Below are 10,998 nucleotides of genomic sequence, written 5' to 3'. Positions count from 1 at the left end.
AGTTGCTGCAGAAGGAACCTAGAGTGTCCGTGTGTCTTCTTCCCGGCGAGAGGACCACGCGGGCTACAAATTCTGAAATACTTCAATGGTTTAGATAGTACATAGCTACTATCATCTGTACTCTGGGGATAGAAGAGAGAGGGCAGATGTGGTTGCCCTCCCCCCACCAACCCAGGCATAGCCACTATGCAGGCTCCAGCTGATTTTCTTAAATAGAGAAAGACTGAAATGACACAATGCTTCCACTACCTATGAGACCACCCTCAATACAGACAGAAACATCAGAGGAAACATAATTACCAATTATGTTGTTTGATCAAACCATGGACATTGCAACAATGTCCTACATCCATGAACAGGGAGTTAGATGAGATACTCAAATCCACTCTGGAAAGGAAATTCCACAGTTTTTAGACTACTTAGTTCAGTTTTCGATGCCCTCATCCCAGCCGGGCAAGGTTCTAGAAACTCTCTTGATGAGTTCCTTCTCTCTTCCATAGCGGATTGTCTCAAAGTGCAGCTGGTTTCTGCTTTAGTTCTTTGTAAGAGGTGTGGTGGCTCATGGGCACGTGCCACTGACTTTCAAATCTCCCATTTACCATGTTACCTTTATAGAATAAATTTATCAAGTTACTTTATAAGAGTTAAAAACATTATTTTATTTAAGTTTATTATTCATTTCTTTAGATAATCTGTGCTAATAGGAAACACTGCAGAGGAAGTGATACTACATCTGTCATGTGTAGGCAATCCTGTTGTAACAGAAGTCATATTTACTGTTTCTGTACTTTGTGTTTTGCTTTTGTCTCACATTATAGGTCTCAATGCTTAATAAAATTTGGAGTTGCAATTCTGTTTTTAAATAGTATATAAAATTAATCCACAACTTTTAATAATTTCTTTAGTTTTCAGTTTCTTGGGCTATATTATCTTTATATACAAGCTAATTAGGTTTTTAAACCTCTATGTTGTTTGTGTTTCAAATACTTTAGTCTATAATTTTGATATATAAATTTTGGATTTCTAGTTGGAACAAAGTGTAGAACTTTGAAAAAATAGTTTTGTAATTTGTGTAAATTCTTATACCAAAATGTAAATTATTATATAGACTTATATATGCAATTTATTCTCATTATGTTCATCATAGTTTATTTATTTATATCTTTAATAATTTTTTCACTTTCCTTCCCTAGCACCACCCCTACTTCCTTTTTTCCCAGTGCCACCCTTAGATAACCTCTCTCCATTACTCCTTCTCTTGGGTACCATTCTGCACTGGGACATCTAGTCCCAGCTGGACTAAGCACTCCTCTTTCACTGAGAACCAACCAGTCAGTTGAGTAAGGGGAAGGATACCCAATGCCAGGCAACAGAGTCAGAGACAACCCCACTCCAATTGTTAGAGAGTCCCACGTGAGGATCAAGTTTCTCGTCTGCTACAAATGTGGCCTAGGTTCAGCCCTTGAGTGTTCGCTGGTTGGAGATTCAGTCACTGTGAGCGAACATAGGCCCAGGCTAATTGATTCTTCAGGTCTACATGCTGAATTATTGACCATTCTTTCTTACTCAATGCTATCCCCAACACTTCCACAAGACTTCTGATCTCTGCTTGATATTTGGCTATGGGTCTCTGTATCTGCTTGCAGCTGCTGCAGGATGAAACCTCCCAGGAAACAGTTATGCTAAGTTCCTTCTACAAGCATAGGAGCAGAGTGTCATTAATAATGTTCAGGGTTTGGATATCTCACATGGGGTGGGTCACAAGTTGGGGTAGTCATTGGTTAGCTGTTCCCTCAACTTCTGCTCCATCATTATCCCTGCACATTTTTGTTGAATAGTTTCTTGGGTGAATTGATGTCTGCCTCTCTCCACTGGAATTCTTGCCTGGCTACAAGAGGTGGCCATTTCAGTGTCCATACTATATAAGTAGGGGTCTCAGCTAGGGACATGCCCATTAATTCCCACGAGCCTCTCCTATCCCATGTCGCCAGCTAATCTAATTGATGCTCCCCAGTGGATTTCTATTCTCCCAGCCCTGTTGTGCTCCCCTCTCACAACACCTTGATTCCAATACCCAAGGCCCTCTTCACCACTCTCCCAACCAGTTACCGTTCTCCATTTGGTTCATAGGCATACATGCAGACAAACATCCATATACATAAAATTGTTTAAATTATCATTGTGATCATAATATATTTTTGTATTTCATACAATACAATTTAAAATTATTATATTATAATATATTTGATAACTTTAAAGCAATGTTTTATTTTTTTCTTTTTAAATGATATTAGTCATCCACAAAATTTTAAGCCTATTCTATAGATGATAGACTTCAGGTGCTGTATTTTAACTTAATAGGAAATTTGCCCCGGACACCCTTGGAGATTCCTGGGAGTTTCCATTGCATCAGTTTTGCATTTTGTCCCCCAAATGTCCTCCAATTCTAGCTATCTCTCCCAGTACTCTATTTTTGACATTTCCACCAAGCTGATTTCTGTACTTTCCATACACACCTGCCCCTCAGTACACCTTCAATATGTGTCCTATTTCCTCTACCAGGGAGATTCATGTGTCCTTGCTTATGCCCTCCTTCTTTAGGGTATTTGGGTCTTTGGAGTGTAGCATAATTATCCTTTACTTTACAGCTATTATCCACTTATAATTGAATACATACTATGTTTGCATTTCTAGGTTTGGGTTATCTCACTCAGAATGATTTCTTCTTGTTCCACACATTTGTCTCCAAATTTCATGATGTTATTGTTTTTACCACATTTTTCTTTAGCAATTTGTTGTTTGGGGAATATCTAGGTTGTTTCTTGTTTCTGGCTATTACAAATAAAACTACCATATATATATGTGTGTGTGTGTGTGTGTGTGTGTGTGTGTGTGTGTGTGTATGTGTATATATATATATATATATATATATATATATATATATATGTAAATTTTCCTGTGATAAAATGTTGCTTACTTTGTGTATATTCCCAGGAGTTGTCTAGCAGGGAATTGAGATTGATTCCCAGTTTTTGGAGGAATTGCCATATTGATTTCCAAAGTGACTGTACAAGTTTGCATTCATGCCAACAACAGAGAAATATTCTCTTTGCTTCACATCCTCCCCAGTTATACTGACATCTGTGTTTTTTATCTTAGTCATCTGGCAGGTTTAAGATGAATCTCAGAGTTATTTTGATTTGTCTTTCCTTGATAGTGAAAGATGCAGAATATTTTAAGTATTTCCTTGCCATTTCAGATTCCTCTGTTGATAATTCTTCATTTACGCCCATATACCATTATTAAATTGCATTTTTTTCTATTTGTTGAGGTTTAGTTTCTTGGTGTTTGTATGTATTTTGGAAGTTAGCCTCTGTCAGATATGGAGTTTGAGCAAATTTTTCCTACTCTGTAGGCTGCCACTTTGTCCTGTTAACAGTGTCCTGTAGTTGGAAACTTTTCATTTTCATCAGGTTCCATTTGTTAACTGTTGATTTTAGTGCCTGTGTTACTGGTGTTCTGTTTAGCAAGTTGTCTCCTATGCGTTTCACTCAAAGTTGTTCCCCACTTTCTCTTCTATCTGATTTTATATGGAAGTCTCTGTTCTACTTGTACTTGAGCTTTGTGCAGGGTAACAGATATGGCTCTATTTGCATTATTCTACAGACAGACATCCAGTGAGACCAGAGCCATGCGTTTCTTTCTTTCTCCCATTGTGTAATTTTGTCTTTTTTTTATAATCTAAAATCAGGTGTGTGAATTTACCTCAAACCTTCAATTCAATTCCATTGACCAACCTGTCTGTCTTTATGGAAATATTACGTTGTTTTGATTACTACAGCTCTATAGGACAGCATGAAATCAGGGAAGGTGATAGCTCTATAACTTCTAGCAGTTATATACCAGTTATATATTATTTTAAAAATGACAGAGTCCACTAGCCAACAGTTCTCTATGGTCTCTATGGTCTCAATGGCAACTTGGGCTGTCAGTCTTGCTTCCAAGAGCAAAAGACGTGGGGCTTTTTCTCTGTGGAATGGATACGTGTGGCATGAGAAATGGCTTACCTTTATTTTAGCCGAGTCATTTGACTCAAGAGTATCCAATTTGTCCACTGCGTATTTCAGTGATTATCATATCACAATCCAGGCGGCATCCTGTAGCTGTATCCACATCTTCTGAGACCTCGTGGGAGAAACTTTAGAGGCTTTTGGGAATTCTGTCTCATAAACTTAATAGTTAAGAAACTTCTGACAAGATTGAGCACAATATAGGTATAAGTAAACAGAATTTAATTGTAGTAGTCAAGACAGGATAGGAATGAGAATCTTAAGTAACTTTGGCAGGTTATGTAGATAGAGAAAAGTACATTGTTCTATTAGCAACATGGCTAGAACTAGAATAAGAAAGCTGGCAGCAGTGGCATAAAATCATGGTGGCACTTGGGAGGCTGAGGCAGGTGGATTTCTGAGTTCGAGGCCAGCCTGGTCTACAGAGTGAGTTCCAGGACAGCCAGGGCTACGCAGAGAAACCCTGTCTCGAAAAACAAAAACAAACAAACAAACAAAAAAAAATCATGGTGACAGAAAATGAATTTGTCCAGTTCAGGCCTGTGACACAAACTGAGCTCACAGGCCTTAAGAACAGGGCAGGGGTGTAGGAGTGTGGATAGGTAAATGCTTGGGCATAGGGAAGTTTTTCTACTTACCAGACTGCTGGCAGTGTATGTGACGATCCCTTAAAATAGTTGGATCTAAGTGGCCATTTTGAACTCCTGTCTAGTTGATACTTAATCCAGATCTTATTGCAGAGATATATTAATTTTGAGGCCTTCAAGTCAGGCGTTAGCTTCAAAGATTTGAGATTTACCAGGAGACATCCTAGTGGGATGCCTGGAGGTACTGTCCAAAACATTCTCACACCCATTGGCAAGTAATTGGACTATTCTTACCAGCATCCTGAGAACAGAACAAAACCCAAAAAGAAATCAGCCAGGCTAGTGGCCCAAGTCGTCACGAGGGCCCCCTAGTGGTTACCCAGCAGGCCCTGGGCCTGCTGTGGAAAGCAACCCACCCGAGTACTGAGGGTTTGGTTCAGCTGCAAGAGCCTGGAATGAGAAGTGGGGAGCGAGAGGCCCTCGAGGGAGGGGCTACCAATGGCAGAAGTCCTAAGACGTAAGTCAGCTGGGAGGCATGACTGTAAACCCCAGAGTTCCCAGAGAAGGCTGGTCAGGCCGTATCTGGAAAACTGGAGGTCCTTCCCCTTGACTGATGATCCTAAGAATTAATATGCCAGTGTCTGTGCAAGAATTATAGCTGACTGGTAAATAGAAAACGTGAAACTGAATGGGTAGGTGTGGGCCCATTTCACTATGTCAATTCTAATGGGCATGGCCTCTGGCAGAGGGCCTCTGGCAGGACTTAAGGGGCGGGGACCCACTTTTCAGGCTGAGAACCAGGAGCAGAGGGGGGAGGGCAGCAAGTGAAAAGAAAAGGACAATTAGACAAACATTATAACATGACTCCAGCCAGTGCTGAGGCTGAAGCGGCTTTAATTTTATCAGCCAGCTTTTCTACCATTCTAGGTACTAGCAGAGAATAGGGATAGTTCTTAGATCAAAGACAAAGTGATTAAACAAGGCAATGAACCAAGAGATCACACCACTTAGTAATCAAACAACACAATAAACCAAGTCCCCAAGTCACTGCGTCTGGGGGCTTACCAGGATTACCAAGACAAAAGGGAAGTCACACATTCCTTGGCTGTGTTCACCTTGATCCTTGTATTAGCCCAAATGTGAATATTCTTATCTGAGCCTACTTTCTTGAGCCCAGTGACAAGTACTTGCCAAATTTCTATAAGCGGTGCCAAAAGCTCTCTACATTGGCAAGGGGCAAGAAAGGCAGGAAGTAGGGTCTCCAGCAGGCAGGTGAACCAGTTGAACTAGTCTGTAGCGGGTTGCAATGAGCCCCGGTGATGCTGAGCCAGAGAGCAGCCGGCCTGGAATTCTCAGCCACATGAAAGAAACTGTCTCTAAGGATAGGGGGATCTCACCCAAAGGGAAAAGTTCTAAAACGAAAGTCAGTGAAAGACTGAATGTCTCCCATCCTCAAGGATATCACAAGGGTAGCTCTGAGCTCAAGAACTCTCCCCTGGAGTCATGGAGATGGGATAGAATGGGGGTTTACCGGATCTTGGGTTAGCAAGCATGGATCTCTTGTGGTAGCTAAGATGGGATGCAAACCTGCAGAGTTTCAAGATCTGAGTCACAAGGCACCAAAGTTGTTATCATAAAAAGAGAAAGAGGTATAAGAATATGTTCTGGAGAGGTGTGGGGGAAGGGGGTGCCTAAGCGGGCCCATGCGGAGGCATCCCTTCATCCTGAAGGACCAGACACGAACAGGTATAGTATAGAATAGAGTTTATTTAGGGTATGGGGAGGGGAGTTAAGAGGGTAGTAGAGGCAGAGAAAGGCAGAGAGAAGGAGAGAGTAGAGAAGTAGGGGATGGCCATGACCACGTGGAGAGAGGGAGGACGGGAGCAAGGGGGTGGGGGGGGACAGAGGGGAGCAAGGGGGAAAGAGACACCGGAGAGAAGCAGGAGTCAGAGAGAGGAGGGGGCAAGCAGCCCCTTTAATAGGGCCAGGCCTACCTGGCCCTTGCCAGGTAACCATGGGGAGGAGCATACCTGGCTGCTGCCAGGTATCTGTGAGGGTGGAGTTTATACAGAATGCTAACATAGACAGCCTTCCTTTGTCTAGATTTTAGGGGAATGGTTCTGTGTTTCTATCCATTTGATTTGATACTGCCTATAGGCTTCCTGTAGACTGTCATTATTATGTTTGGACATGTCCCTTTTTTTATCCCTGATTTCTCCAAAGTTTCTATCAAGAAGGGGTTTTGGATTTTATCAAAAGGGTGTTGTCAATATCTAATGATATGATCACGTCTGGTTTACTTTTTCAGTTTCCCCCCCCCCCTATGGAGAATAACAATGACTGATTTTCATATGTTGAAGTTTCTCTTCCTCCCTGGAGTGACGCATACTTGATAATGGTGGATTTCGTTTTTGATGTTTTCTTGGATTCAGATTGCAAGTATTTTATTATGTATTTTTATATGAATGTTCTTAAGGGAAATTGGCCTGTAATGCTCTTGCTTTGTTGAATCTTTGTCTGGTTTCACTGCTATGACTACAGAAAATTATTTTGGCCATGTTCTGTCTGTTTCTATTTTGTGAAATAATATGAAGAGTATATAATTGTTTCTCTCTTCAAAAGTCTGGTAGAATTTTATGCTAAAATCAACTGGCCCTGTCATTTTGGGGTTTGGTAGAATTTTAATAGCAGCTTTGGTTTCCTTAGGGTTTATAGGCTTATTTAAATTATTTGTGAGGTCTTTTTTTTTTTAACTTTGGTAAGTTGTATTTATCACAAAGTTGTTCATTTTTTTTAGGTTTTCCATTTTGTGAAGTATAGATCTTTGAAATAAGATTTAATATTTCTTGGGAATTTTATAGTGTCTGCTGTTATATTTCACTTTTCATTTCTGGCTTTATTAATTTGTATAATATTTCTCTCTGACTTTTAGTAAGTTTGAATATCTCTCTGTGTCCCTGTCTGTCTTTGTCTCTCTGTGTCTCTGTGTCTGTCTGTCTCTCTCTCTCTCTCTCTCTCTCTCTGCTTCTTGGTAAGTTTGAATAAGGGCTTGTCAATCTTGTTTGTTTTCTCAAAGAACCAAGTCTTTATTTCATTGATTCTCTTTGAATTTATTTTATTGATCTCAGCCCTCGGTTTGATTATTTTCTGCAGTCTTCTTCTCTAGGATGTGTTTCCTTCTTTCTGTTCTAGGGATTTCATAAGTGATGTTAAATTACTTATATAGATCTCACATACTTCTTTATGAAAGCACTTAGGACTATGAACTTTTCTCTTAGCGCTGCTTTTACCGTGACCATAGGCTGTGGATTTTGTGCATGCAATTTCATTGAACTCTAGAAAGTCTTCCATTTTTTTCCCCTATTTCTTTTCTGACACGATTGTCATCGAGTAAGTGTTGTTCAGTTCTTGTGATTTTGTAGGCTTTACATTGATTTTGTTATTGTTGAAATATAGCTTTAAGGGGCTGGCGAGATGGCTCAGCGGGTAAGAGCATTGACTGCTCTTCCAAAGGTCCTGAGTTTGGATCCCAGTAACCACATGGTGGCTCACAACCATCTGTAATGAGATCTGACGCCCTCTTCTGGTGCTGTCTTAATACAGCTACAGTGTATTAAGCTGGATCGAGTGGGACTGGAGCAAGCAGAGGTCCTGAGTTCAATTCCCAGCAGCCACATGGTGGCTCATGGCCATCTGTGCGGCTACAGTGTGCTCATACATATAAAATAAATAAATAAATCTTTTTTTAAAAAAAGAAATATAGCTTTAGGAGATGGTGGTCTGATAGAATACAAGGTTTATTTCAATTATCTTGTATCTATTGAAACTTGCTTTATGTCTGAATATGTGCTTGACTTTGAAGAAAGTTCCATGAGATGCTGAGAATAAAGTACATTTGAGTATTTATATCTTTTAATTCCATTATTTCTGTTTAGTTCTTGACTAGATTACTTGTCCATTGGTGAGAGTGGGGTATTGTAGTCTTTCATTGTTATTGTAATGGATTTGATTTGATGTGTGATTTAATCTCTCTCTCTCTCTCTCTCTCTCTCTCTCTATCTCTCTCTCTCTCTCTCTCTCACACACACACACACACACACACACATACACATACAATTTCTTCATACAAACATTGTACCCTTGTGCTTGAGGCATATATGTTCAGAATAGAACTGTAATATTGGTGCGTTTTCCTTTTGATTACTACAAAATGTACTTCTCCATCTCTTTTTATTAATTTTGGTTGGAAGTCTGTTTTTTTGTTTGGTTGGTTTTTTGTGCTTGTTTTGGGGGGCTTTTCTTTTTTTGTTTTGTTTTATTTTTTGATATTAGAATGGCTACACCCACCTACCTCTTGTGCCATTTGGGTATAATTTTTTTTTACCATCCTTTTGTATGAAGTAATATCTCTCTTTGCTGTTCAGGTATGTTTATTACATTTCATAGAAGGATGGATCCTGTTTTCATATCCATTCTGTTAGACCGTTTATTTTTATTTGTAAATTTAATCCATTGATATTGAATGCTATTAGTAACTGTCTTAGTGAGGGTTTCTATTCCTGCACAAGCATCATGAACAAGAAGGAAGTTGGGAGGAAAGGTTTATTCAGCTTACACGTCCACATTGCTGTTCATCACCAAAGGAAGTCAGGACAGGAACTCAAGCAGGTCAGGAAGCAGGAGCTGATGAAGAACCCATGAAGAGATATTACTTACTGCTTGCTTCCCCTGGCTTGCTCAACGTTCTTTCTTATAGAACTCAGGACTACCAGCCCAGGGAAGGAACCATCCACAATGGGCCCTCTCACCTTTGATCAGTAATTGAGAAAATGCCTTAGACCTGGATCTCATGGAGGCACTTCCTCAAGGAAGGCTCCTTTCTGTGTGATAACTTCAGCTTATGTCAAGTTGACACATAAAACCAGCCAGTACAGTAACGAATGTTTGTTGATTTCTGTTATTTTGTTATTGTTGGTTATGATGGTGGATAAAAGTGTGTGTGTGTGTGTGTGTGTGTGTGTGTGTGTGTGTGTGTGTGTATTCTTTTGGTTTTGCATGTGTGAGACTATTTCTGGTGTTGCTTTGGATGCATTTTTTTCATCATTGTGTTGAAATTTTCCTTCTAGTACCTTCTGTGGGGTTGGATTTGGATTTGTGGATGAATATCCTGTAAATTTGGTTTTCTCATGAAATATTGTGTCTTCTACATCCATGGTGATTAAAAGTATTGCTGGGTAAAGTAGTCCAGGCTAGCATCTGGGGTCATTTAGTGTCTGCAAGATAACTTTCCATGCCCTTCTGGCTTTTAAAGTTGCTGTTGATAAGTTGGATATAGTTCTAATATGTCTGCCTTGATATGTTACTTGGCCTGTTTTCCCTCATAGATTTTAACATTTTTTCTTTGTTCTGTATGTCTAGTGTTTTTGATTATTATGTGGCAATGTATTTCTTTTCCAATCTATTTGGTGTTCTGTAAGCTTCTGGTACATTTAAAGAAATCTACTTTGTGTTAGAAAAATTTCTTCTATGATTTCGTTGAAGATATTTTTCCTGGGATTTTGAGGTAAGAATTTTCTCCTTCTTCTGATTTTATTATTGTTAGCTTTAATCTTTTCAATGTGCCCCAGATTTGCTGAGGTTTTGTGTTTTTAGATTTAATATTTTCCTTCAGAGATTTATCAGGTTTTTTTTTCCCCTCGGTAACTTCAATGCCTGAGATTCTCTCTTTCATCTATTTTAACCTATTGATGATGCTTCCCTCTGAAGTTCCTGTTTCCTTACCTAAATTTTCTATCTCCATGTTGCCTCACTTTATGTTTTCATTATTGCTTCTATTTGCATTTTCAGGTCTTGAACAGTTGTATTCATTTTCTCTGCCTATTTGTTTTTGTTTAATTTTTGCTGTATTTTTCCCTTCTATTGTGTGTGTTTTCATAGTTTTCTTATTTCCTTTTTAAGACCCTCCATCATGTTCAAAAAGCTGGTGTTATGGTATTATTTCTTATGCTTCATCTATGCACAAAGGATGCTGTAGTAGGATATTTGGATCTTTAATGCCTTATTGCTTTGGATATTGTTGAACATGTTCTTACAGTGCCATCTTAGCATTTGTGTTTAGGATTAATATTGTTCTAAGAGTTATATTCTAAGTTTATTTTTGTTGGATGGGTGTTTCATTTTTTAGATTCTCTTTTCTCTGTCTTCTCCTGCTGTCTATGGTCCATATTTCTGATGGCTACCTTGACTTGTCATTCTGCAAGGAGTCTCAATCAGAGTTGGAGGTTGGACTTCTGGTTGTTAGCATGCCCCTTGCTTCAGAAGGATTTCTATTTTTCTGACTG

General features: G+C 39.3%; 1 protein-coding gene across 5 annotated transcripts in view; it reads left to right on the top strand.

Annotated features, from left to right (window-relative positions):
* LOC116094965 (signal-regulatory protein beta-1-like) overlaps positions 1 to 10,998 on the top strand; it is a 34,054-nt gene that overhangs the window by 1,990 nt on the left and 21,066 nt on the right. The window lies entirely within an intron of this gene.

The sequence above is a fragment of the Mastomys coucha genome, unplaced genomic scaffold (genome assembly GCF_008632895.1).
Source record: "Mastomys coucha isolate ucsf_1 unplaced genomic scaffold, UCSF_Mcou_1 pScaffold17, whole genome shotgun sequence".
Classification (NCBI taxonomy): Eukaryota; Metazoa; Chordata; class Mammalia; order Rodentia; family Muridae; genus Mastomys; species Mastomys coucha.
This window is presented reverse-complemented; position numbering and strand designations above follow the sequence as displayed.